This window comes from Diceros bicornis, chromosome 32 (genome assembly GCF_020826845.1).
Source record: "Diceros bicornis minor isolate mBicDic1 chromosome 32, mDicBic1.mat.cur, whole genome shotgun sequence".
In the NCBI taxonomy this organism is placed as follows: domain Eukaryota; kingdom Metazoa; phylum Chordata; class Mammalia; order Perissodactyla; family Rhinocerotidae; genus Diceros; species Diceros bicornis.
The window spans coordinates 12,153,098-12,180,601 of NC_080771.1; the positions used below are offsets into that span (position 1 = coordinate 12,153,098).

At 39.7% G+C, this 27,504-nt stretch overlaps 1 pseudogene; it reads right to left on the reverse strand.

The window, feature by feature from the left end:
* The window catches only part of LOC131395937 (Y-box-binding protein 1-like), a 93,495-nt pseudogene extending 66,901 nt beyond the window's left edge, over positions 1–26,594 (reverse strand).
* Between the last annotated feature and the right edge of the window lie 910 nt (positions 26,595–27,504).

A 27,504-nucleotide genomic window follows, 5' to 3' on the forward strand; every position in this document is an offset into this window, starting at 1 on the left:
GGAATTCTTAAAAATGTGATCCCCAGTAGCATCAGCATCACCTGGGAACTTGTTATAAATGCATATTTTCTGATCCCCTCCAGAGCTACTGAATCTGAAACTCTGGGGTGGGGCCCCAAATCTATATTTTAACAAGCCCTCTGGATGTGCACTGATGTTTGAGAATCACAGATAAAAGGAGACAGCTTAGTGTTGGGTCCTAAGGAGATAGGAGCACATCCTCTGCCCATGCTGGTCTGAGATCTGAAGGGTTGAAGCAAAAGCAAGCCAGCTTCCAGTCGTGTCAGTGGGAAGTGAGGGTGTGAGTGGGAGCAAAGAGGCTGAACTGGAAGGAGAGCTGTGAACCTGCCTAGACTATCTTCCCGTGTGGGCAGGGAAAGGGTCTGAGGCATCATCCACAGGAGCTGCCAAACAAGTGTGTTCATGTCTGCGGTGAAATTGGGTGTGGAAACAGGACGTTGCTTTAGAAATGGGTTTAAACCAATGGAGAGGATTATCTTAGAAGCTGGAGAGAGCCAAGACATGGATGTGGAGATGAGCTAGGAAGTTGGTGATGGAACAGCAGTGCCCACATTTCCCTAATAATGATTTTTTTAACAGAAAAAAAAGGGTTTTCTGATGTTTCTTATGAGAATTTGAGAATTCTAAAGTCCTTACTTTTTTCCACATAAAGGGTGCTACAACATGATCTTTTTTCCTCAGGTATGTTGGCTTAGAGAAACATAGTAGATAATGAATTATTCAGAGTGATTTCCTAGGTTGGAGGAGAGACGCACCTGTCTGAGATGCTTATAGACTTGATTAGATAACATTTGTCAGCTGCATCAGCCGCCGGTAACTCCTGACGAGAATTGTATTTCCCTGTAGGTAGTGGAACCAAGCGATGTTCCGAATTTCATGGGGTTGTTGAAGAGCTTTGCAGGAGTGTCATACCTAAGAGGCTGTACAGATAATCAGACTATTTGCAATCACTATTTGCTGCTCTCTTTTTTTCAAAGTTCCTAAATGGGAATGTAAAATAGCCAAGAAGAGATGGCACATTTGTATGCCATAAATAGATCATTTCCAGTCAAAGTGTAATAGATCTATACTTTTGTTGATAAATTCCTATGAGTGCTTTGTCTTTTTTTTTTTTAACTCTTGTCTGTCTTTGAGTACAACTCCTGAATCGGGGATACATAATGAACCAAGTGTTTCCTGCCAAAATCTTGTTTTCATACACCAGCTACTCATAATATCCATAGGAGATTTTCCATTTTGCTGAAAATGGTTTTTATTTTAGAAAAGTTTGCATTTTCTGTAAAGCTCTCTTTTGGGCTTGTTTTAAAAATATATCCCCCAGAAAAGCACATTATTTATCGTGTTGGAGGAAAAACATCTGTAGTTTTGCTCTTAGCATAGCCAGCGAGAAGTTTGAGCTTAAATCATGGTGTGTGAGAAAGCATTTGAGAGACAGAGTCTTGCGTTCAAATCCAGCTCCCTCACCCACGGGCTCTGGGAGACCTCAGGGACAGTACACCGCCTGCCTCAGGCGGTGCTAGTGGCCGTCTAAAATGAATGCTGTTGTATTAAATAGAATAGTATATGCAAAGTGTTTTTGCTCAGTGTTGATGAGTTCTTTATAATTGTTAGCTTAAAATTTTGGTAAAAGGTAGCAAAGTAGAGTGAAAAGAGCTCTAAGTGGGGATTTGGGAAAGCTGGCTCTAAAATCCATGTAATTTTTCGCTGGTCCACAGGTTTTTTTTTTTTTTTTTTTTTGTGAGGAAGATTAGCCTTGAGCTAACATCCGATGCCAATTCTCCTCTTTTTGCTGAGGAAGATTGGCCCTGGGCTAACATCTGTGCCCATCTTCCTCCACTTTATATGGGACGCTGCCACAGCATGGCCTGACAAGCGGAACATCAGTGCACGCCCAGGATCCGAAGCTGTGAACCCCAGGCCACCGAAGTGGAGCACATGCACTTAACCGCGCTACGCCACCGGGCTGGCCCCAGTCCACAGTGTTTTTTAATCAACACTAGGAAGGGTTTGAATTCGATGGTTTGTAAGAGCTGTTGCAATGACTGAACCTCACCATGCTATTAAAAGGACCCCAGACTTATTTTGAGAAGAGAGAGAGAAGTGGAACTAGCTATTTTCCTCCCAGTCCCTCTTTCTCTCTCTTACCTTCATTTTTTTTTTTTTACTCCCACTCTCTCTCACTACCCTCATGTTACATGTCTCTTTAACACATCACCTCAACATTGGTGGCATTAGAGAGAAGAGTCAGAGGAAATTGACTTTCTTCCTAAGAGAACTTAGCCACCCCTCAACCACACATCTCCACATTGTGCCTGGAACCCTTTCAATGACAGGGCTTAGGAAGGCAGCAACCTCTTGTTTCCTTGGAATCAAGCATCTTCAGGACATCTGGGTTTGCCTGAGGGCTGAATGATAAGGGAATGGTTGATTCAGTTTGGAACTTCAAGTGGGGCCCCACATCCTGGGGTCAATTTTGGTTGCTAAAGGGTAAACATTAGATCTCCACATCATGAGAACAGGAAAAAACTCCTATCAATTATTCAATGGCATCTCAATATTAAGCTACAAGAGTATTGATTGGAGTATTGTGTCCAAGTGAATAATTTGTAAACAAAACACATGAACAACCACAGACGGATGGCAAAATAAACTACCAGATTTGTGGAGCCGTGAAAATATAGGCAGTAGAAAGACAATTAAGTGGCTTTGAAAGATGATTGTTATATCACTTGAAAGTAGCAAGTTAAGCAGTAGGTGCCACTTGATGTCAATTAAGAATGTGTCATATATGAGACTGAAAGCAATGAAAAGTTATTAGGGGTTGTCTCTAAATGTTGAGAGCTTGAGCAAATTAGTTGTTATACTTTCAGTATAAAAACTTCTAACTTTAAAAAGATGGATAGAAATGTTAACATTTATGACTAAGACAAAATCAGAGTACTGAACACATACTAGTCAAAGAAATAATTCTGCAGAGAAATATGAGCCAGATAAAAGGACGGAGAAGTGGTTCTGTTTTTCAGCCAGAAATTGCCCTGTGATTGAGCTGACTCACTTTCCCAGGTCCCCTACCCTAAGCACCTTACTCAGCCCCCTGACCCCTGTTTTATTTCCCCCGGTTGGAACTGAGCTACCAAATGGTCGACTCTGCCTTAAACTTTGAAAGTGAGTCAAGGAGAGAATTAAGTAGCAATTCTAAGAAATAAAAACCCTAAGAAATATAGCCTCAGACTAAAAAATTGCCCCTAGATTTTTCTCAAGTGCTGCGGAAGTGAAAGCAGAAAATTGCTCTGTGCCATTTCTGGGGCCCACTGCTATTAGAGACAGATGATAAACCTCACCAAATTGGCACACCACGCAACGGGCTGGAGCAGATAGACACAGCTTGCCCTTTTTAAACAGAGCTAACATGGCAACAAGCTGATTGCAGCTAAATCAAACACTGCCATGGAGCTCTCTTTCTGGAGGCCATCAGTTAAAAGGAGTAAATATAAATACAAATGCAAATGTCTCATGTTCCTTTACTTAGATCCCTCCAAAAAGGAGCAGACAGGATCTAAGCAGTTTAAGCTTCCTCCTGCTTCGTGGATTGGGATGTGGTCTCAAATTACTCTGATTTTTAGGCAGATTAGGAGTTTCCGAATCTCCCAGTAAGGCCCAGTATGTCTTTGGAATCAAACCCGAGTTTTACTCTTAGCTCCAATGCTTATTAGCTGAGCAATCTAAGCAGGTACCTTCCTTCCCTGGTCCTTAGTTTGAAGGATAAGATTTATTATATTGCTGGTGCTATTTTCCCCGCATTCCTGCAAACTGAATGAGTTTTTTGCTTATTTTGTTTCGGTAGGTGGATCTCCATTGTTAAATGTGAGGAATGAATTGAGAGAGGGAGAGTGAGAGAGACTGGAGAGGGAAAATGGGAGAGCACAATAAAAAGCCTAAATGGAAGGAGAAGGAGAAGAATTACAGGGATTGGGGAGTTTGGGAAAGTCCCACGAGAGGGTCTGGAATGGCCACAGAATTCCTGAGAATAGGAAGCGGTGGTGGGAAGTTTGACTGTGAATTAGGATTTTGATCCTTTTAAATATTCTTAAAGAGATGCATGTCAAGAATGAATTCCCTTTATAATTCCCAAGTTTAATTTCATGGCTGGATGGCACAGAGACTGGACCACAGGGGCCATAGTTTATATTCAGATTATACATGCATGAATTTATTTTGACTTCATAGTGTTAAAACATAGGTATTGGTATGCCCATTTTATATACGATAACTCTGAGAGTTATATATAAATTATTAGATGAGATTATTAGATAAGGGAATCAGGTTTCTAATCTGGGTCTGTCTAAATACCAATCCTTACTCTTCTCCATATCAAGCTTCCCAGCCACCTGGATTCCAAATGAAGGTCTATGACAAAAATAAATGACTGTTTTAAGCAACAGGAATTGTCTCATGGGGAAACTTTTTGCCTTGTTAAATAGTGGAGGGCAAAGGTTGGCTATAAGTGGGTAATTGCCAGATATTCATCAGTGCACACATTTGTTCATTCGGCAAATATTCGTTGTATGTGACACACACTGTAAGGAGCTGGGGAAACAAATACAAATAAAAAAGAGATGTAATCTCTGTTCTCATGGAGCTTATAGGCCTAGTGGGGAGATGGGCATTTATCTACTAATAAATTCACAAGTATGTATAGACCAAGTTATTTGAAAGAAAGGAATATGGCTTTTTGAGCGTGTGTACTGAAATAACGTGAGACTAGGGCTTAGAGAAAGACGTGACGATGCGCATTCAAACCTTTTCAATCTGGAATGCTGCCACCTCTCTTTTGTTCAAAATACCCATTGACTGTCTATCTTGTTCACTGTATTCAGTGCCTAGAATAATGCCTGGTACATAATAGGTAAAATACCTGCCTTGTATAACTTTCTTCCCAGTAGAGGAGATAGACAATAAATAGATAAACTAATATATGACATCTTTTCAAGTAGCAATAAGGGAGATGAAGGAAAATAAGACAGAGTAAGGAGGAAGAGTAACCAACGGTGTTATTTTGGATAGGATGTTCAAGTGACACATCTGAGAAGGTGACACTGAAGGAGAGACCTGAATGAAGGCCAGGACTGAACCATGCAATGCAGGGGAGAACAACATTTCACAGCAAAGGGACAGCGAAAGCAAAGCCTCCAAGAAAGGTGTATTCTTAGTGGGCTCAAGGAGCAAGGAAGCAAATGTGTTTGGGCAGTGTGAGTTATGGGGAAAGCTGAAAGCATATACACATATACATATATGTGTCTATATATGTCTATACACACGTATATGTAGATGTGTATATATATATCTATGCACACATATATGTAAATGTGTCTATACATATCTATATACACACATCTTACATATATCTCCTAGGAATAAAGGTGACTGTTGTCATCACTGGGCACACGCTTCCTATTGCATAAATCAAAATGTCTCAGATCACCTTTGTACCCCATGGCATAATGTAAATGATGAAGGGAAGGGATCTTGTTTTGTCATCTTTTTTTCAAATATCAAGTTGTATTAAAGAAAACATGTTTCTCAATCACAGGTGCAGATGGGAAGAATGAGTGACATTTTGATGTCCTCTCTTTGATGAGTCTTCTCCCTTGGCAGCTTCCAGTGTACTTTTAGCAACAAGCTTCAATTTATCTTGTACAGAGTGGATCTGTGTCTTGGAGCCAGCAGAGCTGCATTTAAAAGTACGCTTCCAGCTTGAGATTCTCAGAGGAGCAGCAAAGCAAAGAACAGAACACTGCCCTGAATGTGTGGGGATCTCAGATGAGAGCTGAGCCATCAAATGGAACTGTCACCATCATGATCCCTTGCATTTAAGTTTCCAAAACACTTCTTACCTTCACTCATTCACTTGATCTTCATAACAATCCAGTGTGATAATCAGAGCAGGAATATTTGCTTCAATTTTACTGGTGAGTAAAGTGAGGCTTAAAGAGATGAAGTAAATGACTAGAAATGAGGACACACATACATAAGTTTGCTGACTTAAAATTATCTATGTAAAATTCTTGACACGGTGATAGGCACAGAGTAGTCTCAATAATTTTAATCTCCTTACCCTATTGGCCACTATATATATTTTTATATGGATTGTTGAGCTATCATTAGCCAGTCTTTAGTGACTTTACTTTCTCTTTGGTTTATGTGCTTTAGTCTCCATGATACTTTCAGCAGCCCACTGACAGAGAATTCATTTATGTTAGCGGTATTTCAATAGAACCTGCTTTCCTAAGACCTCGGTGTTTTCTAGCTTTCCCGTGGATATATTTCATGTGGCAGTTCTTGTAGTGAAGAAGCTCTTGGAAAAGGGAGAACTGCTATCATGGAGGCACTCAGAATTCCCAGCATTGCTATGCTTCTCCATGGGAATCATGATGCTGGTTCTCGAAGCATTAAAAAATCCTGGAAATCCTTATAGAATCTCTGTATAGAGTATAACCAACACTAAAATCAAACTTCAGACAATTTAAACTTCATGTGTGTTCTTTAAAAAAAAGTATTGCTTAACCATCCATGAAGGGCACAATTTCTTAGCAAACTAGAGTGAGCATTTGTTAAAGTCTTGAGGACTTTTGAAACTTTTTTTGAAGGGGGAGGGAGTTTAGACTTTGAGGCTACTCAGAATTCAAACTTTCTATTTAGAATAAGTTCCTGTTATATATAGTGTAGAAGTGCCTCACATTTCAGAAACTGAAGGTGGTTGGGTAAGGTGTGGGGGGATCTTTCTTTCCCCACCTGGGCACCATTTTATGGAATCTACTATTAACAGAGACTTTTCCTCCTTCCTCCTCCTCTTCTTCGTCTTTGTCTTTCTTCTTCTTCCTCCTCTTTCCTCCCTCCTCGTCTTCCTTTCTCACTTTCCTTTTCCTTCTTCCCTCCTCCCTCCTCCCTCTCCTGCTCTTTTGTTTTTAATACTGAGAAGGTTATCCAAATAAGGAAAAATAGTTTAGAAATTCATGATTATAGTAACAGAGTCAAGAGTCATTTGTAGTGGCGTCAGCTGTCTGGTGACTGTTCTGGTTGCATGTCGGCGGTAGAGTCTTCAGACTAATTCTACCAAATGACCTTGGCTCTGTTTGACTGATATGTGGCCTCCTTTGGTTCCTGCCCATTTTCCAAGCTCTGTTCCTAGCTCTGTTTCTTCTATGAGGTAGAGTATGTCTTTCCAATAAGTTCTTTTTTGTGTGTAAATTAGAATTGGTTCCTATTGCATGTAATAAAAAACCTGACTGGTAGACGGAATAACAGCAATTTCTGTACTTTCCTATCTGCCTATCCTTATTTGACTTATCCTGTAAGAACTGATTTAAATTCTAGCTCTTGAGTGGAGCCCTCCAAGGCTGCTTCATTTCTGTGTTGATTTTGTGCTTTTTTTGAGTGAGTGTGTGGTCCTGCACTGCCTAACATTTTATCACGTTATGCCTGGTAATTTTTTCTAACTGAATGAAGTTAATTTATTTCAAATTCCTAATTCCATCAAAAGTTCCTCGAGGGCAGGTTCTCTCTTCTTCCCTCCCACTCCCCTTTTTCTCCTTTTCCTCTCTCCCTGATAGAACCATGTATAAGACTGAGCACACCGAAGGTTTGAAGGTGAGAAGACACTTTTTTTTAAATTGATGCATGTCATAATGCTTTGGTGATTAACAAAAAAATCAAACCAAGCCTGTTTAACCCTGTGTTGGAAACTCCTGTGTTTGGGTTTGTAACTCATCTCGATGAGGACAAGTAAGAAACTGGTCGGATTGAGCATGAACTCGGGAGCAGACAGACCTGGATTTGCCTTTAGTGAGCTTTAACTTATTCTAGCTATACGGCCTTAGACTGGCTTTAATTTGCTCACCCATAAATGGTTGAACCACACTTTCTTTCCAGGGTAGAAAAGACGATTAAGCAAAATAATAAGAATAAAGTAAAACACCTAAGGCACATATGACGAGCTCAATAAATTCTGGCTCTCCTCATTGATGGATGTATTTGTCATCAATCTGATATGGCTTATCAGAACATTGACGAGTGCATAGAATGAGGTAATAGAAGTAAATATTAAAAGTGAGGGAAGTGACAATTCCACTGTCCTCAGTCCTTCTTATTTACTTAAAGTGAGCACTCCTGGGGTTCTTTAGGTGGAATGTTGACCAAATAGGACATTTCCAGGGATGGGGAACCAGGATGTTGGAGGGTTGCCCTGTGGAGAATGAGTCTTGGTTTATGTTGCCCTAGAAGTAAGGTCTGGGAACAGTGGATTCGGATTACAGTGAAGAAGCATGCAGTCTGACATTAGGAAGCACTCTCCCACTTGATTGTCTGAACGCTGAATGGGCAAGTGGACATGCTGGGTTAGGAACCGCATTAACACTTGGTGAATGTGTAGTAGAAAGGACCAATCGCTGGAAGAGTGGGTTGTATGCAATTAACCTTGCAGATTCCCCCCACAGATTCCCTATTATCCTATGGCTGCTCATCATCTAGAATAAATGATTCCCTGGAGTCCTATAATCCTTATGGGCCAGCATACCTCTGCAAATTCTCCAGCACAAATATTTCAGATGTCTGTTCTTCACTTTCCAGACTTTCCTGAAGGCATCCAATCCTGGGTGAAGGGAGCTTATTTGAACTATCCTACAAGGTCCTGTCCTCCGCTAACTGCTATTGTGTCTGCTCAGGGCATTTTGTGAAAATCGCCAATAAAATGGCTTCTGCAAGTGCTGGTGTCACTCACCCTTGAACATGATGGAAGAAAAATATTGAAAGTACTGGAGATGCTTGTTACCCTACATCCTGAGCTGTCTGTGATGTGGCGCATTACCTGCCACTGCCCTGTGAGATGCTGTCTGCTTCAGCTAATACATCCACACTTGAAAGCAGCCTCACATCGCGTCTTCCTTTTCTCCTCCCTCTTTAGGGTCAGCGTTTCTTTATCCGTTGACAATGGGGGCAGGGAAAGGAACTCATGTTTTTGGGCACTGTTTTCGGTTTTTCCAGCTGTTATCAAATCTGTTATCATATCCACCCTATGTGGGAGTCTTCATGACTCCCATTTTACAGAAGAGAAAGCTGAGTGTCAATGGAGTTGAGTAAGTTGCCAGATCTAGTAAATCTAGACACAGATCCAGTAAATGGTGGAGATGAGAGCATGAATTGTATGATTAAACTTATGAGAGTCAATTTTGCTTGCCACTAAGAACCCCAATACAGGAATCAAGTCCTCTTTAAACCAAAGCCTACACTCAATCATCAGCTCAAATTCATCGTTTCTCTTTGCGATGGACATTAGTACATGAGTTAGCCTGCTTAAGAAGATTTGAAGAAAGATACTCTTGTTCCCTTGAGCCCTGATGGGTCAATATTTGTAGGGGAAACAAGGGGGTGTGTGTGTGTATGTGTGTAGCATTTGTGCACGATTTCAAAACTAAGTTTCATTCTTCACTAACTGAGGCTAAGAGAAGTTAAGCAGCATGATCCAGCTCAGTTTTCTCATGTGAATGATAGACATAATATCCTTCTATATGAAATGAGCCATTTTTTTAAAGCACTTCTCATGTAGTAGATGTTTAAAAATATTCATGAATATTCCTTTATCGTAACCATCTATATGAACCTATGTATTTCTGATGTAACATTACAAATTCAATTAATCTATGGACTCAAAGCCAAATGAAATAGATGCCTTTAGTTTTGTTGATCTAAAATAGGTGGAAATCTTCAACCAGTTGAAATCTGGTCACCCATTTGCAGAGTATGGGCAGGACTGACAGAAAGTTAAATCTGTCTGGCCTGTTGGAGAGAGTTAAGCACTGGCAACAGATACGTCCCAGATCAGTGATTTTCAAATTGTTCTGGAGTGCCTTAGGATTCTCTAGAAAGCCTCAGGGAGTGTCAGAGGGATGGGGGAAGGGACAAGCCTGAGTCTTGCTCCATTTGAACTCTTCATCATCTCTTTAGGTTACATGGCATCCATGCCACACAGTGGGAATTACGACCAATGGACTCACTGGTCTAAGTTAATTTGTCTTCCTCATCATTGCTACAAAGCCAGGGCTTCTGCTTCTCTGGGTGCTCATATCTGTTGTGTGTACCCTGAAAATGACTGTGATCAGTGTAGCCATTGGTGGCCCTCAGAATGAGGCTCAGGCATGTGTGGATTTACCGTAGGCCCACTGGCACCCTCTCCTTAGCTCTCTGACTTTGTTGGTTCACAAGGGCACCCTGCTCCTTCTTCCTACTTTGGTGTTGACTCTCTCTCTGCAGAGTTGGATGCTGATGTCTCACGGGAACTCAGCATGTGATTTTAAATTCAGATGATCAGATAGCTAAGAAAGTGCTAATAACTTATGCTTTGGTGAAATATGCTTTTTTGTTTTCTGTACATAATTGCCTTTGTATTTTGCTCCCTGTATCCCCAACTGACAATATTTTAATTAAAAGTTGAGGTGAGAGAACGTGGGGAGTCTGTGGAGAGACATGCTTGCCTTTTGTTTAATTCTACCACTCCAAAAAATGCTTTAAGCCTTTTGGTAAACAAGTAGAGAATTGGAAAGTGAGAAAAAGTCAGACACAATGTGTTTTTCAAAAATATCTTATTTTGTTTATTATCTTTTTAAGAAAAGACTCAAAATTCAAATGCCTTTGCTTTCCAAAATCTATATCGTTGCCTCAAGAAATGAACAAGAACATTGAATCCTTTCCTTCCTAAATGATATAAAAATAGACAAATCATATATGTTAACATACAAACATATATATATAATTATATATACATAATTTTTTGAATGGCAAATTCAGCACAGGACATAGGCTAAGTCAAATATGAATCCCAAACCTGAATCCAATTGATTAAATTAAAAATCATACTCCACTAAGTAAAGTTAACAACCCTGCTAACCACCCACTTACTTCTGATTTTTCCCTTTCTTCTAAAATCCGCATTCTGAGAATTGTTTCCTAAATGGATGCCCCTATATATTCCTGCTCATAGGCATACAGTGGGGAGGAGTGCTTCATTTTATTTCTTCTATCAGATTTCTCTGTTCAGTTCTGCAGAAAAATAGAAGTTGCAGGATAACTAGAAAAGACATTTATTCCTAGTCCCACTGCCATAACCTTACATTTAGCTGCTCCCTGCCAGGTATACCTAGTCTCTCTCTAGTGTGGTCTTCTACCAGGCATTTTTCCTGGGCCTTGTTTTCAAGGAGAGAAGGAAGCACACAGAAGCTTTTCCTAGAAACATACTTGGTTGACTTTTGCCACTCTTTTCTTTTTCCTGATACAGGGTCATTAAAGCCTTCTTTAGCCTAAAGTTTATTTTCCCAAGGTTGAGCCAGTCCACAAATGATCTTTGCAAACAAACAGATAAGAAGTGCCAGGACAAAAAAAAAAGGTATTTTAAGGATTTCACCTTTCTCTAGATACAGATATTGTTGAAGGCTTCACCGGGTTTTACCATCCTCTCTTTGGAGACCCTGTAATTTACACAGGAATTTTTCTTTTGGCATCAGCCCTGCCAAAGACTGAATGTTTGTGTTTCCCCCAAATTTGTAAGTTGAAACCTAATCCCCAGTGTGATGGAATTTGGAGCTTGGGGCCTTTGGGAGGTGATGAGATCAGGAAGGCAGAGCCCTCATGGATGGGGTCAGTGCCCTTATACAATACACCCCAGAGAGCTCCCTTGCCCTTTCCACCACATGAAGACACCGTGGGACGACAGCTGTCTATGAACCGGGAAGTGAGCTCTCACCAGACACCAAACCTGCCAGTGCCTTAATCTTGGACTTCGCAGCCTCTAGAACCTGGGGGATGGGGGAAATGGGTGAAGGTGATCAAAGGGTAGAAACTTCCAGTTATAAGAGGCATAAGTTCTGGGAATCTAATGTACAGCATGGTGACTGTAGTTAACAAGCTGTTTTATATACTTGAAAGTTGTTGAGAGAGTAGATCTTAAATGTTCTCACTGCATACACACACACACACAAAGGAAACTATGTAAGGTGATGGATATGTTAACTAACCTCATTGTGGTAATCATTTTGCAATATATACATATACCAAATCATCATGTACACCTTAACCTTACACAATGTTATATGTCAATTATATCTCAATAAAGCTGCAAAAATTTTTTTAAAAAGGGACCAATAAGTATATATTTAGAAAACATTTCACTATTATGATCGCCGGACATAGGGGGTTGCATGTGATTTATACAATAATGCTTGCCATAATTATTGACACACTTGGTATAATAATAAATATTTATTTCATTCAGTTATCCATCCATCAATGCATTTGTCACAGGTCTGTGCCTAAACAGAGCCCGAGGGAAGGATTAGTGCTGATGCAATCAGCTTGCATCCACTTGGCAGTTAAAGGGATGAGGAAAAGAAAGTGAGTAGGGGGAAGATGAGAGGCATTCCAAGGAAAGTGGGCACTCTTTTACTATCAGCTACAATAGACACAGCTGATTGCTCAGCAGAATCAGCTAGTCGAGATCACAGGACGCTTTGGGACAGAGAAGTTGTTCCTTACAATAGTACCTCAAAGGGAAGAGGGTAAGAGAATTTATCCCCTGGCTCTTTCTTGTCTTCCTATCTCTTATGGGTCAAACTTTGTCTCATTGGGAATCAATTCCTCCAAACTTCGGGGTTGCTTCTTTTATCTCCATTGGCAGGCAGTATAGAAGCCATAGTCTATACAATTTCGTGTGGCATTTTAACTGGGTCCAAAGCGGTATGATAAGGCAGAAATTACTTTTAAGATTAGCAATTTTACATCCTTCTATTTACCGTATTTTTACTTACTCCAACGCCATGAAGATTTTTTTTCTAGGAGCTTGCTGGTTTATCATTCACTATAGATCTACAATTCATCTAAAATTGATTTGTGTATATGGTGTAAAGGAGGGGGTCTGTTTTTAAATTTGCATATCCAACTGGCCCCTTATCAATTATTAAACGCTGTCTTTTTCTCACTGCATTTCAATTTCACTTCTGGACTTAAAAAAATCTTTCATTGGTCCCTTAGTCTTTCCTTGCACCGATATCCAACTGTCTAAATTGCTGTGATTTCATAATTAAGTTTCAATGTCTAGTAATGTAAGTGCACAGCTTTGTTCTTCAAAACAAAGTTTTGACTGTTTGCATATCTATAAAATTTTACACAAACACATGCACACACACACACACCCCTGAAATTTTTATTGGAATTGCATCAGATCTGCAGATCAGTTGAGGGAGAATTGATAACTTTAGGTCATTGAGTTTTGCATCTATGAACATGACTTTTTTTCCATTTTTTTGTTTTTCTTTCTTTCTATCTTTTAGATCTTTAAATTTTTTTCTCAGTAATTGTTTTTCATTTCCAGCACAAAAGTCTTGCACATTGATCTTAGATATATTCTTGGGTATTTGATTTTTTGGATGATATTTTAATTAATACTTTTTTTGAAAATAATTTTCTTTTTGTTTCTGGTGTTTAGTAATACAATTGGTTTTTATATATTGATCTTGTCTCCAGGAATTCTTGCTAAATTCACTTATTTTATTTTGTTCAATATATTGTTCATATAGTATTGAGCTTTCTATGTATATAACCATGTAGTCTGTAAATAATGACATTTTTAGTTTTTCTTTTCAATATTTATGATTTTTTTTTTAAATCTTAAAGTCAGGCTAGGCCCTTTTCCATTAGTAAATGTTGAATACAATTGGTAAGAGCTGACATTTTTTTTATCATTCCTGATCTTGGGGCAATCTTTCAATATTTCATCTTGAAGTATGGAGTTTTTCATATGAAAATGTATGACCTATGGTGGTGTTTTAGATGTGATTTATCATATCAGGAATGTTCCCTGCCATTCCTAATTTGCTAAGAGTTTTGTTTTGAAATCATGAAAGGGTTTTGAAGTTTATTAAATGCCTTTCTTGCACATGTAAAAATGATGGTAGATTTCCCCCCTCATTTTATTTTCTTAATTTGGAAAATTACATTGAATTTTCAAGGCCAAATCAATCTTGTTTCTTAAAAGAAACAAAAGATGATTGTAATATATTTTCCTATGTATTAGTGAGTTTTATTCTGTTCAGGATTTTGTGCCTGTATTCATTAAAAAATAAGTCTCTTTTTCTCATCAGGCTTTGATGTTCAGCTTATACTGGCATTATAAAATGAGTTGGGAATTTTCTCCATTTTTTCTTGTGTCGTGTGGAAGAGGTTGTATAATGCTGGGGTTCGTTCTTTCGTAAATATTTAGAAGAAATTACCAGGCGAGCCATCTGGTTTGAAATTTTATTTGTGGGAATAATTTAATAATGGATTTAATTTCTTTAATAGGTATAAAACCATTCAGATTCCCTATTTCTTTTTCTATTTCTTTTAGTTTAAGTTGTATTTATCTAGAAAAATTTTCATTTCATCTAAATTTTTAAATTTATTAGCATAAAGATGTTAATAATATCTTATTGGCTTGTTAATATCTGTTGGGTCTGTAGCAATAACCCTTTGTTCTTAACTGAAATTGATGGTTTGTGCACTCTTTTCCTCTTTTTATGAATCACTTTTACTAGGAAGCTATTCAATTTTATGATCTTCCCAAAGAAACAGTTTTCATATTTGTAGACTTATTCTTTGATATGTATGTTTTCCATATTAATCTCTGCTCTTATTTTTGTTACCTCTTTTCCCATTTTCCTGGGGTTTGATTTCTGTCCTTTATTTTTATTTTTTTATTTTATTTTTTTTATTTATTTTTTTTGTGAGGAAGATCAGCTCTGAGCTAACATCCATGCCAATCCTCCTCTTTTTGCTGAGGAAGACTGGCCCTAGGCTAACATCCGTGCCTATCTTCCTCCACTTTATATGGGACGCCGCCACAGCATGGCCTGACAAGTGGTGCATCGGTGTGTGCGCGGGATCTGAACCCAGGCCACCAGCAGTGGAACGTGCACACTTAACTGCTATGCCACAGGGCCGGCCCCTCTGTTCTTTATTTTTAAATATTTTCTTTATTTTTGTTGAGGAAGATTATCCCTGAGCTAACATCTGTTGCCAATCCTCTTCTTTTTGCTGAGGAAGATTGGCCCTTGGCTAACATCCGTGCCCATCTTCCTCTACTTTATATGTGGGATGCCTGCCACAGCATGGCTTGATAAGTGGTGCATAGGTCTGCACCCGGGATCTGTACCTGTGAACCTCAGGCCACTGAAGTGGGCATGCAAATTTAACCACTATGCCACTGGGCTGGCCCCTTAAATATTTTTTTTTTGAAATAGATACTTAGCTGTTGTTCTTTTCTAATATATGCATTTAAGAATAGCTTTAGCTGCATTCAAATGTTGATGGGTATGTTGCTCTGTTTTTGGATGTGTGTGTGTACGTGCACATGTGTGCATAATATCTAGTTCATTTACATTTACTGTTTTATTAACTGTCTTACTATTTGTTCTCTATTTATCCCACTGATAATCTTTTTTCTCTCACATTTCTTGCCTTGTTTTGATTAATCATTTAAAAATTATTATTCCATTTCCATCACTTATTAAGTTGTTAATTTTACTGTTTTTTCTGTGGTTCCTCTAAAAACTAAAACATGCATCTTATCTCATTCCAGTGTAATATAATTTAGCACTTTTACTATTTCCATAAAAATTCTAGGGCTGTTGAACTAGAATTTCTATTTATTTACCTCCTGCCTGTGTTATTGTTATGCTACACTTTTCTACATATATTAAATACCTCAATGTATTACTATTATTGTTTTGTACAATAAATATTTATTCAGATTCACCCACTTTTTTTTTAACCTTTTTCTTTGCTCTTCATTTGGTCTTCCATTTCCATGTTTCCGTCTAGGACCATTTTCTTTCTGGCCAACCAACACACTTTAGAAGGATGCTTACCATATATATATATATTTTTGCAGTATTTATAATTGTTTTGAGGAGATTTTTCAGGATAATCAACTATATTTCCAGGAATGGAAATCAATTGATTCGTTTCAGGAGACTCACTTTCTCTACTGTAAAATTCTCAGATTGAACTGCGTGAGCCCTCCGATCTTTTTTTATCCTGATGTTATTTTCAATGAAAATTCAGTAACTTAGTAGAATTAATTATTTTGAACTAATAAGCTCAATTAGACATCAATTATTTTCTTTAGCTAGATTGGCGTGTAGTGTTAATGCTTAAATAGGCAGGGAATTAATTTCTTTTAAAATTGTTGAAAGCACATGATTAGTTGAGGCTTGCTAAAACAGAATACTCCATATATATCTGTAACACTAATTTCATTTTTCTATCAAATACCACATCTACATTTTTCTATAGTTCTATAGTTCTAGTCTTTTCCACCTTTTATGCTTATAATTGCTTTGCACTTTTGCTCAACATACTCTTTTCATTTTATTATATTTATTTTTGTGTTTGATAATTTTGTCCCCTGAACATTTGTCTGGCAGCTTGGTAGTAACAGTAGTTGTTGTTAATATTATTTTTCTCTATTTATTCTGTTAAGGGGAAAAGGAAAGCCCAGAGGCTGTTACCTGATAAAACCCTATTTTGAGTCTATAATAACATCTACCTTGTTTTTTCCTGAGATGATACACACAGGGTCATGGTATCAGAAACATTCTTTATGTTAAAAATCTCTATTAGCAAAAATCTCTTCCACAACCATAACATATTAACTTGGAAATTTGCTATAACATTTCTCTCCCTCGGGCTTCATTTGGGATGTGAAATTTATAAACATTACTGTTGTCTCAGATCTGAACGTTAGAAAACAGAATCTGACAGACTCACCAAAGCCAAATTTTACTTCTATTACAAAACAAATGTTGTCTGTTTGGATTTATTATATGTAATTAGGAGCTTACTGGAGTCTAATGAAGGCTATCTGTCTATCACCATTGTTGCAAAAACATATTTTTGACGATCAATATTTTGTGTGTAGAATAGAATTTAATTTTGTGTGTTAGAGATATTTTGGTATTCAGGGATTGTCAGACCTTTGGTTTAAGGAAGTTTGATGGGGTTACTTTGGACTTCATTGTTCAAATGAAAAGTTCAGAATAGAGAGTATAATGGACTTTGGAATCTATTCTATCTTCTTTTGAATACAGTCCAGCTATTATATTAATACCAAGACGGATAGAACAGAGCTGGCCCTGTGTGCAATTTTTCTTACTTTGAAGCAGGCTACACAGAGAATTTTTATGTTTTGTTTTTGAAAAGTAGGTAGATTATATTCTTAGTTCATCGTTGTTTTGCAGAGGTAAAATTAGAGGCCTCAGCCTCCTGCTGGCAGAACAAGCTCTCAATTTCTCACTGTCGAAATTCAATCTGATTTCTATCTTTTTCACTAAAAAGCTGTCAACAGCAAATAAGCCTTCCCCATCAAAGAGCCACATTCATTTCTGAGCTACACAAATTTCTCTCATGGGAGAGAATTCAAGTAATTTAAATTGTTTCTGACTTTTAATTTCTTTCCTAGGAAATGGGAAATGATATTAGCATGGACTTGCGCTGCAATCCAAAATGAAAGAAGAAAAGACGTGCTCGGTTGCTCTTCACTGTGACATCCCAGGACCTTTAAGCCTCAGAGTACAGCATGTTTACAATGCACCAAACAGTGTTTCCATCTGCCTTCTTGTTTGTGGCTCCTGATCTAATCAGAGCAATAGCTTCATACTCTTAAGATGCATCAAAATGAACTCATTTTTTTTAGAAGAAGACAACTTGCTGTAGGAGTGTATATTGCCAGCATAAAAGTAGGAAATGCCTCTGGAAAAAAAAATATTTTTCTTTCTTAGAATTTAGTTTGAGAAATGGCCTGTTCTTTGGAAAAAAGGTGAAATTCTAGGTATTGTCTTGTCTCTTATTTTTCCCTTTTTGGGTTTATTTTATCATTTCAGATAAAGGTTTAATAGAGTGCATTGGTTTGCAGCTGCGAATTTATGAGGAGTATATGCATTACTTTGTCTGCAGAACATCTTTAAATAGACTTGTAAAAAGGTAAGCTTTTGGTTTTAAACTGTACATTTCATTATCTTTTATTCTCTCCTGTCAGTTCATGCAAACATTCACAACCTTAGAATCTTATGATTGGGATGAGAAGTGGTAGACATGGTGTACACATACAAATAAGTAAGCTACCTGTTACAGTTAAAAGAAAAACTCCCCTTCTGTGCAAATGCATTTGACAATATTTAGAAAAGAAGCATCATTTAACAAGTAGATTTGGAGTGAGCTAGAAATCTACCACAAAGGTTATCAGATGACTTCTAGGACTTTTAAAGTCCTCCCACTTTTCTTAGGAGTATTCTGATTAGTCACGTTCCTCTTAAAATGAAGATAACCAGAATTGAACTCAGATCGCAAATGGTTATCTCATCGGCACAGGATAAAACGCAATCTAACTATATTTTTTGATCCAGCGCATATATGTGTGTGTTTCCATATCCACATTTATCTATGTCATCCATCTATCTATCTATCTATCTATCTATCTATCTATCTATCTATCTATCTATCATCTTCTATCTAAATCCTGGATTCATTCTTTTCTTTATTCAATAGAAGTTTTGAAGACCTACAGAGGAGGTTCCCCACAGCGAGCTGAGCACTATACAGTATTGAAGGAGAATGAACAAGGCTGAATCTTACAGTATTGGGCTAGAGAAGATGCATGCTAATTACATTATTACGTGTGTGACACATTTTAACAATGGAGAAGTGAGGGACATTAAATCAGCACATAACAAGTCATACGTAATCCCCAGCTGGGTTTAGAAGGTTAACCTATTAATGCAGAGCCTCCTAGATGGACAATTGTGAGAGCATTTGTTCCACAGGTCCTTGTAGGAGGGGCTGAGTGGAGAAGCAGTGGTGGCAGTGCTGAGACCCTCCTGTCCCGAGTGATTCAACACTGGCCCTGAATTGCACACCCCATTCAGGATAATAGAAGTCCTGCAGTTAACCAAAGCCACCTCTTACAAGGAAGTTTAGCAACTGCCTGGTTTTAGCTGATCAGTCCCCTTGAATTTCACCCTGACCGCCAGTGCCACAGCACGTATTTGACAGGAGTTCGGTAAATTCAGTTTGTTCTCATTTCATTTCATTTTGAGTGATGTTTCAGTATCCTTTATTGATTAGGACTCTGAAATGTTGAGGTCTCCCAAAGTCTCCCTGAGAAATGGTGTTCCACTGGGGCCTCCAAGGAGGAGGAGAAGCTATGTGCCTGAAAAGAGACTGGAGGAGGGAATCCGAGACAGAAGGAGCAGCATGTGCAAAAGCTCTGAGGGGAACAGAGCAGCTGCTGAGATGGCCAGTAGGTCAGGGGAGGGATGCAGAGAGAGCGGCAGGTGGGCTTGAGATGGGGCTGGAAGGATGGGGAAACTTCACTCCTTTTTATTCATTTGTACCCCTAGTTCTATTCTTTTCCCTTCTCTGTCCCATTGTGGGCTCTGCAAAGTTGACCCTTTGCAAACTGCATCACCCAGACTCCCTTGCTGGCTGGCTAGTTGTTGGATTTGACCCGTGAGATGTGACAGCAATATATTGAAGTGTGGAGGGAGAGATAGGTCGATGTATGTCTCTTCCAACAGCCTCCCTGCCTTGGTGCCCTATCTCAAGCAAGAACCGAATCCCACCAGTTCCTCTGGAGACCTCTCCCTTCATGGTCCAGCTCTCGTTGGGTTCCTGGAGCATACCAGCTTCGGTTTTAGGGATATTAATTAATGTCTTCATATTATTATTTCTTATTGCCCCATCATCATTGGTTTGTGCCCTGAACTATGCCTATATGCCTGTAAACAGTCCCTAAATTAAAATATCTTCATCTGAATGATCTGGGATGAATTCTGTTTCCTTCAGGGAACCCGACTTATTCAGGTGGGTTCGAAGGCTATGCAGCTGAGGAACATCTTGTAAGTCCAATAAAGGCACCACTTTTCTTACCTCACCCAAGATGTTTGATTCCACACAATAAAAAGATGGAGCCTTGCAGCATTTTAGTAACTGCTCTCCTGCTCTTTCTGGTATGAATCGTATATAAAGCTGGCTGAAGGCGTATCTGCATGGTTGGAGGAAGGTTTTCCATGCCTCCCGATTCCCTCTTCTCCCTTCCTATTTGGAAGGCCACTTATGACCTGTCACATTGCTATTGTGTGCTAAGCTGGGGAAACTAAAAAATTTACCCTGAAAGCTACACATTTCCAGACTGGCAGCCAACACATATGATATATAGATCCATGCTAAAATATATATAGTTTATGGTGATTTAGTAAGTTACTCCTTTCTCCAGGGCAGGAGTCTTACTAGATCTCTGGGGATCGTAACTTGGCCCAGAATATAGTATCTCAATACCTACCTCACTTGTGAGGTGGGTCACAAGTAATTTGTTACCATTCATAGTTTCGAAATAATTACCTATGGATCCCTACTTATCCTATAATAACAGAATACTTTCTTGCATTCTGTTGTGTTCCCTTGAGAAAGAGAAAAAGCAATTAAGATACAGCTGACATGCAGAGAATTGTACAGAACCCCAGCCTACTTTGTCTATGTCACATAGTGAATGGGAGTGGTGACTCAGGTATTTAACTAGCACCTTGGAATAAAAAGACCAAGAACCACTGTCTTTCACATTTAGATATGACTAGAGGTATAATTTCTCATTTTATGACATATGTATAATGAGATCTTATTTTCTTTTTGTGGGGAGCGTAGATGGCAGGGAATAATAATCATTCATAAACCATTAATGTTTGCATTTAGAATGTCAGCTTCAGGAGGGTGGGGACTTTGTTTTGTTTACTGCTGTGGCCCCAGTGAGCAGACTAATATCCAGTATATAACAGATGCTCAATACATATTTGTGGAAAGAAGGGAGAATTGGACAGCGTCCTTTCTGCTAGAGACACACAGGTGCTTCTTTCTCAACCTCTCCGCCTGAGAAGCATGATATGAGAGTAGGAGAACAGATTTTACAGGCCAATAAAGCTGCTTGCATTCAGATCTGTCCTTTGTTGGGTATGCCACTTCATTTGATTTAACTAATTTTGTGCTCTTCAATTTCTTCATCTATTCTTCTATAAAATATGCTACCAATATTCACTGTGTTGTAAGAGTTAACATGAGGTATGCAGAAATTCAGAGTAAGAAACATTAAATAAATGATTTATCATTATTATTCTTTTTAGCAGATGAGATTGGTTATGAGAAAACTCTATTTGTAACTTCTGCATCAAGAGACACTGATGGGTGTTTCCCGATATTGACAGAGTTCTTGGGATGGAAGAAGTATCTCTTCAGGCTGGTCCTATGGGAAAGTGCAGATTTGAGAAACAGATTTATGCCAAAACCAAGGCCTTTCTGCACCTAAATTTTACTAGATATGGGTTAAAGTGGGCTCTGATTAAAGGAAACAATCATTTTCATCAGTTTGGCTCAAATAAGTCTTCATTTCAGGGGGAAAAAAAGCTCAATGGTTTTTATGAGAATACAATGGACTGGATAGAGCCCCCAAAACTCGGAAATCTAGCCTCCACTCCCTAAATGCTTTGTGGAATTAGTTTTCTCATCTGTAAAATGGATATGAAAACCCCTGCCTTCTCTCTTACATAGGGCTGCTAGGAGGGCTGTATCAGAGAATAGACTGGAATGTCCTATGCTAATCTTTAGAACTCTTTGCCTATCTTAGAGAGTACCATTTTTTTCTGAATTTAGTTTGGTCAGTTAGTGAATCAGAATGGCCAATCCTGGTAAAGACTAAGGTGTGATGGCAGATGAGATTGTGAGAGCTTGGTAAACACACGACACACTGCTTTTCTGAGGCGTGGTGCTTCAGCTCATGAGTGGTTGCAGACCTGAGAAACCACGGGAACAAACATCCTCAGTCCAAGAGAAAGAGGGACGCCTTATTCTCTTCCAGGAAAAACGCCTAAGCTTCCAGGGCCCCGAAGGCTGGAAGCACAAGAGTTAAACACTGTTGCTCGTGGAGAAATCAATACCAGCCTTTGTTCTGTTCTGAAGAATGAGACAGCTCTGTTCCAATGGGAGGGAGATGTGCAAAGCATAGGATAGCCTGTTTTGGGCCTAGCCTGGCCTGCAATTGTGAAGGAAGCAACTTGATAACCCCAGGTGACTGTGACAATGAAATCCACTGGGGACTTGAAAATGAGAATGTCAGTACATTCCTTCTATTTATTTCCTAAAGACAGAAGGGGAAAAAGTTTAAGGCAAATATTGTCTTGAAATGATGGAATGTTTTCAAAATCTTTTGCTGTTAAGCTAGCCCAAGATCTGGGTCTGCCTTACCCAGAGTGTCTTCAAATACTTTTTGATTATGGGATCATGTGTTGATCAGAGAAGCCCAGTAAGTGATACATGTCAAAGTGGACCTGTTCCAGCTGAAGGAGAAGAGAAGCCACTGGGTTGGTCCCTGACTATGTTATTTGCCCATTGACTGTCACCTCTAAGATGACAATCTTGGAGTTCTCTTAGCTCTGGCTACTCTGGTCAAGCTGTCGAGCCAAGCTGTCAGGTCACTCAAATGATGTCCCTTCCTGCTGGGCCACTCAGGTGGAGTCACCAGGGACCACCTGGGTGCTTGAGACTAGGACTGTCTCATCTCTTATCTCTACAGTGTATAGCACAGTGCCTGGCACCTCAGGAGGTCAGTTTGCATTTGCTAAATTTACCTGGATTTTCCATTCTGCCCATCTTGCTATTGCTACCTATACCTGAGTTCTTCCCCATTCTTTTCTCCATCTCTGGAATGTGTCTGTTCTCTGAACTCTTGGCTCCTTAGGTCTGGGCTATCTTACTGATGTTGAGAATTTTATTAAAACGCTAAGGTGTAATATTTGGATGGAGAATTTGAACTCATTGGAGATAGATAGGGGCCTTGAATGCCAAGAGGAACGTGATGAGGTATTAAACAAGACCTCTCTCCACAACTTATTTATGCATGTCTATATCCACTCAAGGAACACTTACCGAGCACCTACTCTGTGTTTGACACTGTTCCAGATGACGGGAATACAGCAGAGAATAACAAATGGAATCCCTGCTCTTAAGGAGCTTACCTTCCAGTGGAGGGAGACAAATATAAATGACATGAAAAAATAAACAAGAAATAATAGATATCACAATGATAATTGTGATGTAACGGGGTGGCTAGTGCCTCTGAGTGAGTAGTCAGGAAAACCTCCCTGAGAGGGTGATTAGAGGAAGAGCATTTTAGCAAGAGGAGATAGCGCCAAGGCCCTATGGATGCTTCCAGAAGCAGAGTGGGAGCCTGACAATAGATGAGTTCAGAGGGATCAGAAGGGCCCAGGTCGGGCAGGGCGCTGTAAGCCAGGGCAAGTAAGGCAATATCATTCTTTTTTTAATTAAAAAAAATTTTTTTTGAACTTAAGAACTTTATTAACAGGTGCTTGCAGTTTGTTGACTCTTGAAAAAATCAAGTTGTAAACATTTATTACAAATTAAAAATGAGGTTCTTTAAAAATCTCGGCTTGACTGGATATGAAACAATTTAAAAATCTTTAAAAGCGTAATGAGAAAAAGCAGGCTTAAAAAAACAAAACCAAACACGTTTGTCATTACCAAAAAGATGTCTTTAGGTGAAAATAATAAAAACCCCGTGCTGCATAGATTATGCAGATAGTTCCTTACCTGGTCAACAGGCAAAAAGCAAGCACTTAAGGTCCACAGTCCAATCTTTTGTTCATTTCTCATTGCTGGAATTTCATGTTCATTTCCTCTTGTTGAATGTCTACACCAGATGGTGGTAGAGATGGTAAACCGGCGTTTACTCAGCCCGCCCTGCTCAGCCTCGAGAGTGGAGGGATCCTCAGCTGGTGGATCGGCTGCTTTGGTCTCTTGTGGGTTAGTCTCTTCTGGGCATCTGCGACGGTAGTTGAAGTTGCTGCGGTACCGACCTCCGTCTCCTTTCCTTATCTTCTTCATTGTCATCCTCTCTCGGCTGTCTTGGGTGAGGAAGGCCCCTGCGGAATCACGGTCTCTAACCCCGGTACGTATTCTGTCTCCCTGGTCTACCTCGTTCTCCTGCACCCTGGTTGTCAGTGCCCTCCCTCACTTCTCCCCTCACGGGAGGGATGCAACACTGTGGAGACACCCGCAGGGTCTCCGCATGTAGGAAGGTGGGGCCTGGCCTTCGGGAGCGCTCTCCGATCCCCCATTCTTACCCCCTTCTCTCACTATTCTGGTAATCCTGCAGGTAATTGCGTGGAGGACCCCTGCGAGGTAGAGAGCCTCTATCCTGGGTACGGTCTGCTGCATATTTACTGCCTTGCACTGGAACTCCACTCCGGCCTGTAACATGTGCTGTATCCACACCCTTTGCTTCTTTGACAACACCAGACTCCACAGTCTCTCCATCTCCTACACTGTGAAGGTACTTCGGGGGTTATTCTTCTTTATGGCAGTCTGCTGTATGAATACCTCTAGCTTGGTGTCTGTCTTTCCTGTTGATGAAACCACATCCATTACTTACATTGAACCACTTAACTTTTCCCAAAACCTTCGTTGCAATGACCTTCTTGTCCCCACAGGCAGGCACCGCCTGCATAAGCCCGCCTGCTCCCTGCGCATCTGCTTGTGGTACCGGGCTTGGTCTTGCAGAGCTGAGGGCCGGCAGGGGTGGTGGGCGGCTGCTGGGTTTCCCCCTCCCTGCTCACGGTTGCGATGGTGGTGACTGACGATGATGGTGACTCCTGGGGTGTGATGGTGACTAGGTTAGTGGTGGCGGTGGGGCTGCTCAGGACTCCCTGGGGTCAGCATTCCACTCCTGCTGGTGACCTGCAATGTTATTCTCAACGTGATGGGAAGACAGTGGGTGATTTATAAAAAATCAACTCTTTTATTTTGACATAACTATAAATTCACATGCAGTTGTAAGAAATAATGCGAGAGACCCTGTGTATCCTATGCTCAGTTTCCCCTAACGTTCAGGTCTTGCAACTTTGCAGTGCAATATCACGATCAGCATATTGACATGGATGTAATCCACTGATCTTATTCAGATTTCCCATTTTACTTGTGCTCACTTGTGTGTGTGTGCGTCCAGGTGCGGGCATGCGTATTTAGTTCTGTGCAACTTTGTCACCTGTGTAGAGTCATGTATCCATCACCACAGTCAAGATACAGAACAGCTCCATCACCACAACGAGCCTTCCTGTTCCCCTTTCATGATCTCCAGGACCCTCCCACCTGCATCCTCAGCCCTAACCCCTGGCAACCACTCACCTGTTCTCTATTTTTATAATTTTGTTTCAAAAACATTATATATATGAAATTTGCGGCAGATAACCTTTTGGGATTGGCTTTTTTTTCAACATCAATGTATATCAGTATGCGTGTATCAATAGTTTGTTTCTGCTCATTGCTGAGTAATATTATATGGTATGGATGTACCGCAGTTTATTCAACCATCACTCACTGAGTTGTGTCTGGTTTTTGGCTATTCTGAATAAAGCTGCTATGAACACTTGAATACAGGTATAGATATGAACCTAAGTGTTCATTTCTCTTGGATAAATGCCTGAGTGCAATTGCTGAGTCATATGGTAGTTGCATGTTTAGTTTTTAAGAAACTGCCAATATATTTTCCAGAGCTTTTGAGTCATTTTAAGTAGGGGATGATCTGATTTATCATTATTTGCTTTTGTTAAGACCATTCTAGATGCTCTGTGGGATGTAGATTGTCAGGTTGCCAAGTGAACACCAGCTCTGAGGTCAAGAGAACAGGGATGATGCTTGGGCTAGGGAGGCACTAACGGAGATGGAGAGCAGAGGGCTTGACCTCAGGCAAAATGTGTAACTTTTCTGAGCCTTCTCAGACTCTTCCCAGCCTCATCTGTAAAAGGATGAAATAGAACATCCACCTCATAGGATGTTGAGGGCTGCAGATCAAACACAGAGGGCTTGCCGTATATTGGAAGCACAGAAATTAGGAGCCAACATCTTTGAGCCCGGTTTCTATTTTAATATGTGCAAGTTCTTTTTCTCTTTTTAATACTCTGTGCATCCTGAATTGGTCAGGGTTTCCTTATTTGTTCGTTTTCTAACTAATGTATACTAAAAAAAGACCAAATCTTTGCTGTCATTAACAGATGCCTGCCTTTGCAAAGCTCTCTGGAGAATGAGACTCGATGCAGGATTTCTTTTTCCGTCTTGCTGTGCTTCCAACTGCCTGAGATATTCTCTCTGCTGCAGAACCCCACCCCCACCCCCTTTTTTAAAACACTTAAGCTGATGAAGGGATTCTGGGTTTTATGGAGAATGAAACAATAACTGCAGCTTGTTGGAGATGGTAATCTGGTTAGTCACACTGCGATGGAACTCAAGCGAATGGAAAACCGAACCTGGAACTCCGTACCTGAGCTGACAGCCTCAAGGGCACAATCACAAGAACTGGTCCAATTCTCTCTCATCTCCGGGTTTCGAAGAGGTAATCGGGAATGGAGGAAATAGTGTACGGAGAGCATATAACGCGCCATACTCTTAATATATTTCATTTTATTTAATCCCACATGGTATTTAGCTGTCTCTCCATTCTACATATGCAAAGGTAAGGCTCAGAGAGATTAAGTCATTTGCTCAGCACTAGTTAGAACACTAGTAGTTAGTAGAGTCAAGGTTTAAATGAGTTCTGTGTACAACTTTTGTTCTTTCTTTTCCCACGCACAGGCTGAAAGACGTGCAATCACAGGTCTGAGGTATTTGAACCTCTTTCCTACTTTTTGTAATCGTCTTAATCAGGACTCTTTCAGTCTTAGTGGTCAAAACCCAACTCTAAACTGACTTCAAGTAGAAAGGGAATTTATAGGCTGACAATTTAAAATATTAGCTTTAGGTATAGCTAGATCTAGGCGCTCAAACAATATCACCAGGAGTGAGTTCTCTACATTCCTAGATTCTGCAATTCTGTTTTGGTTTCATTTTCAGGCAGGCTCTCAACTCAGGATGGTTCTAAGACATTGCCGACTCACTTTTCACTTTCTAAGTCTGTGGAGAAAGCCACTTGTCCAAGATTGACTTTGGATTGATGTAGCCCTGTGACAATCCTGAAATAATCACTGTGGCCAAAAAATGGAACTAAATTGATTGGTGAGACTTGTGACATGGGCCCACCTCTAGATTTAGGGGATATATCAAACCACGTAAACACAAAGTGGAAAAGAGATGCTTCTTGAGAAAAATATTGAGTTGCTATTGTCATAAAAATGGCAGATGGGCATTGGATAGGAAAAAAATATGAAGGGCCACTATGATACTCTATTAATACCATCTTACTAAAGCTTTTCCTTACTTTTCCCCTCCCTCTATCTTTCTCTCCCTTCTTCTTTCATTCCTCCTTCCCTTTTTTCTATAATATTTACTAAGTACATTCATATAAACTATTTTCTT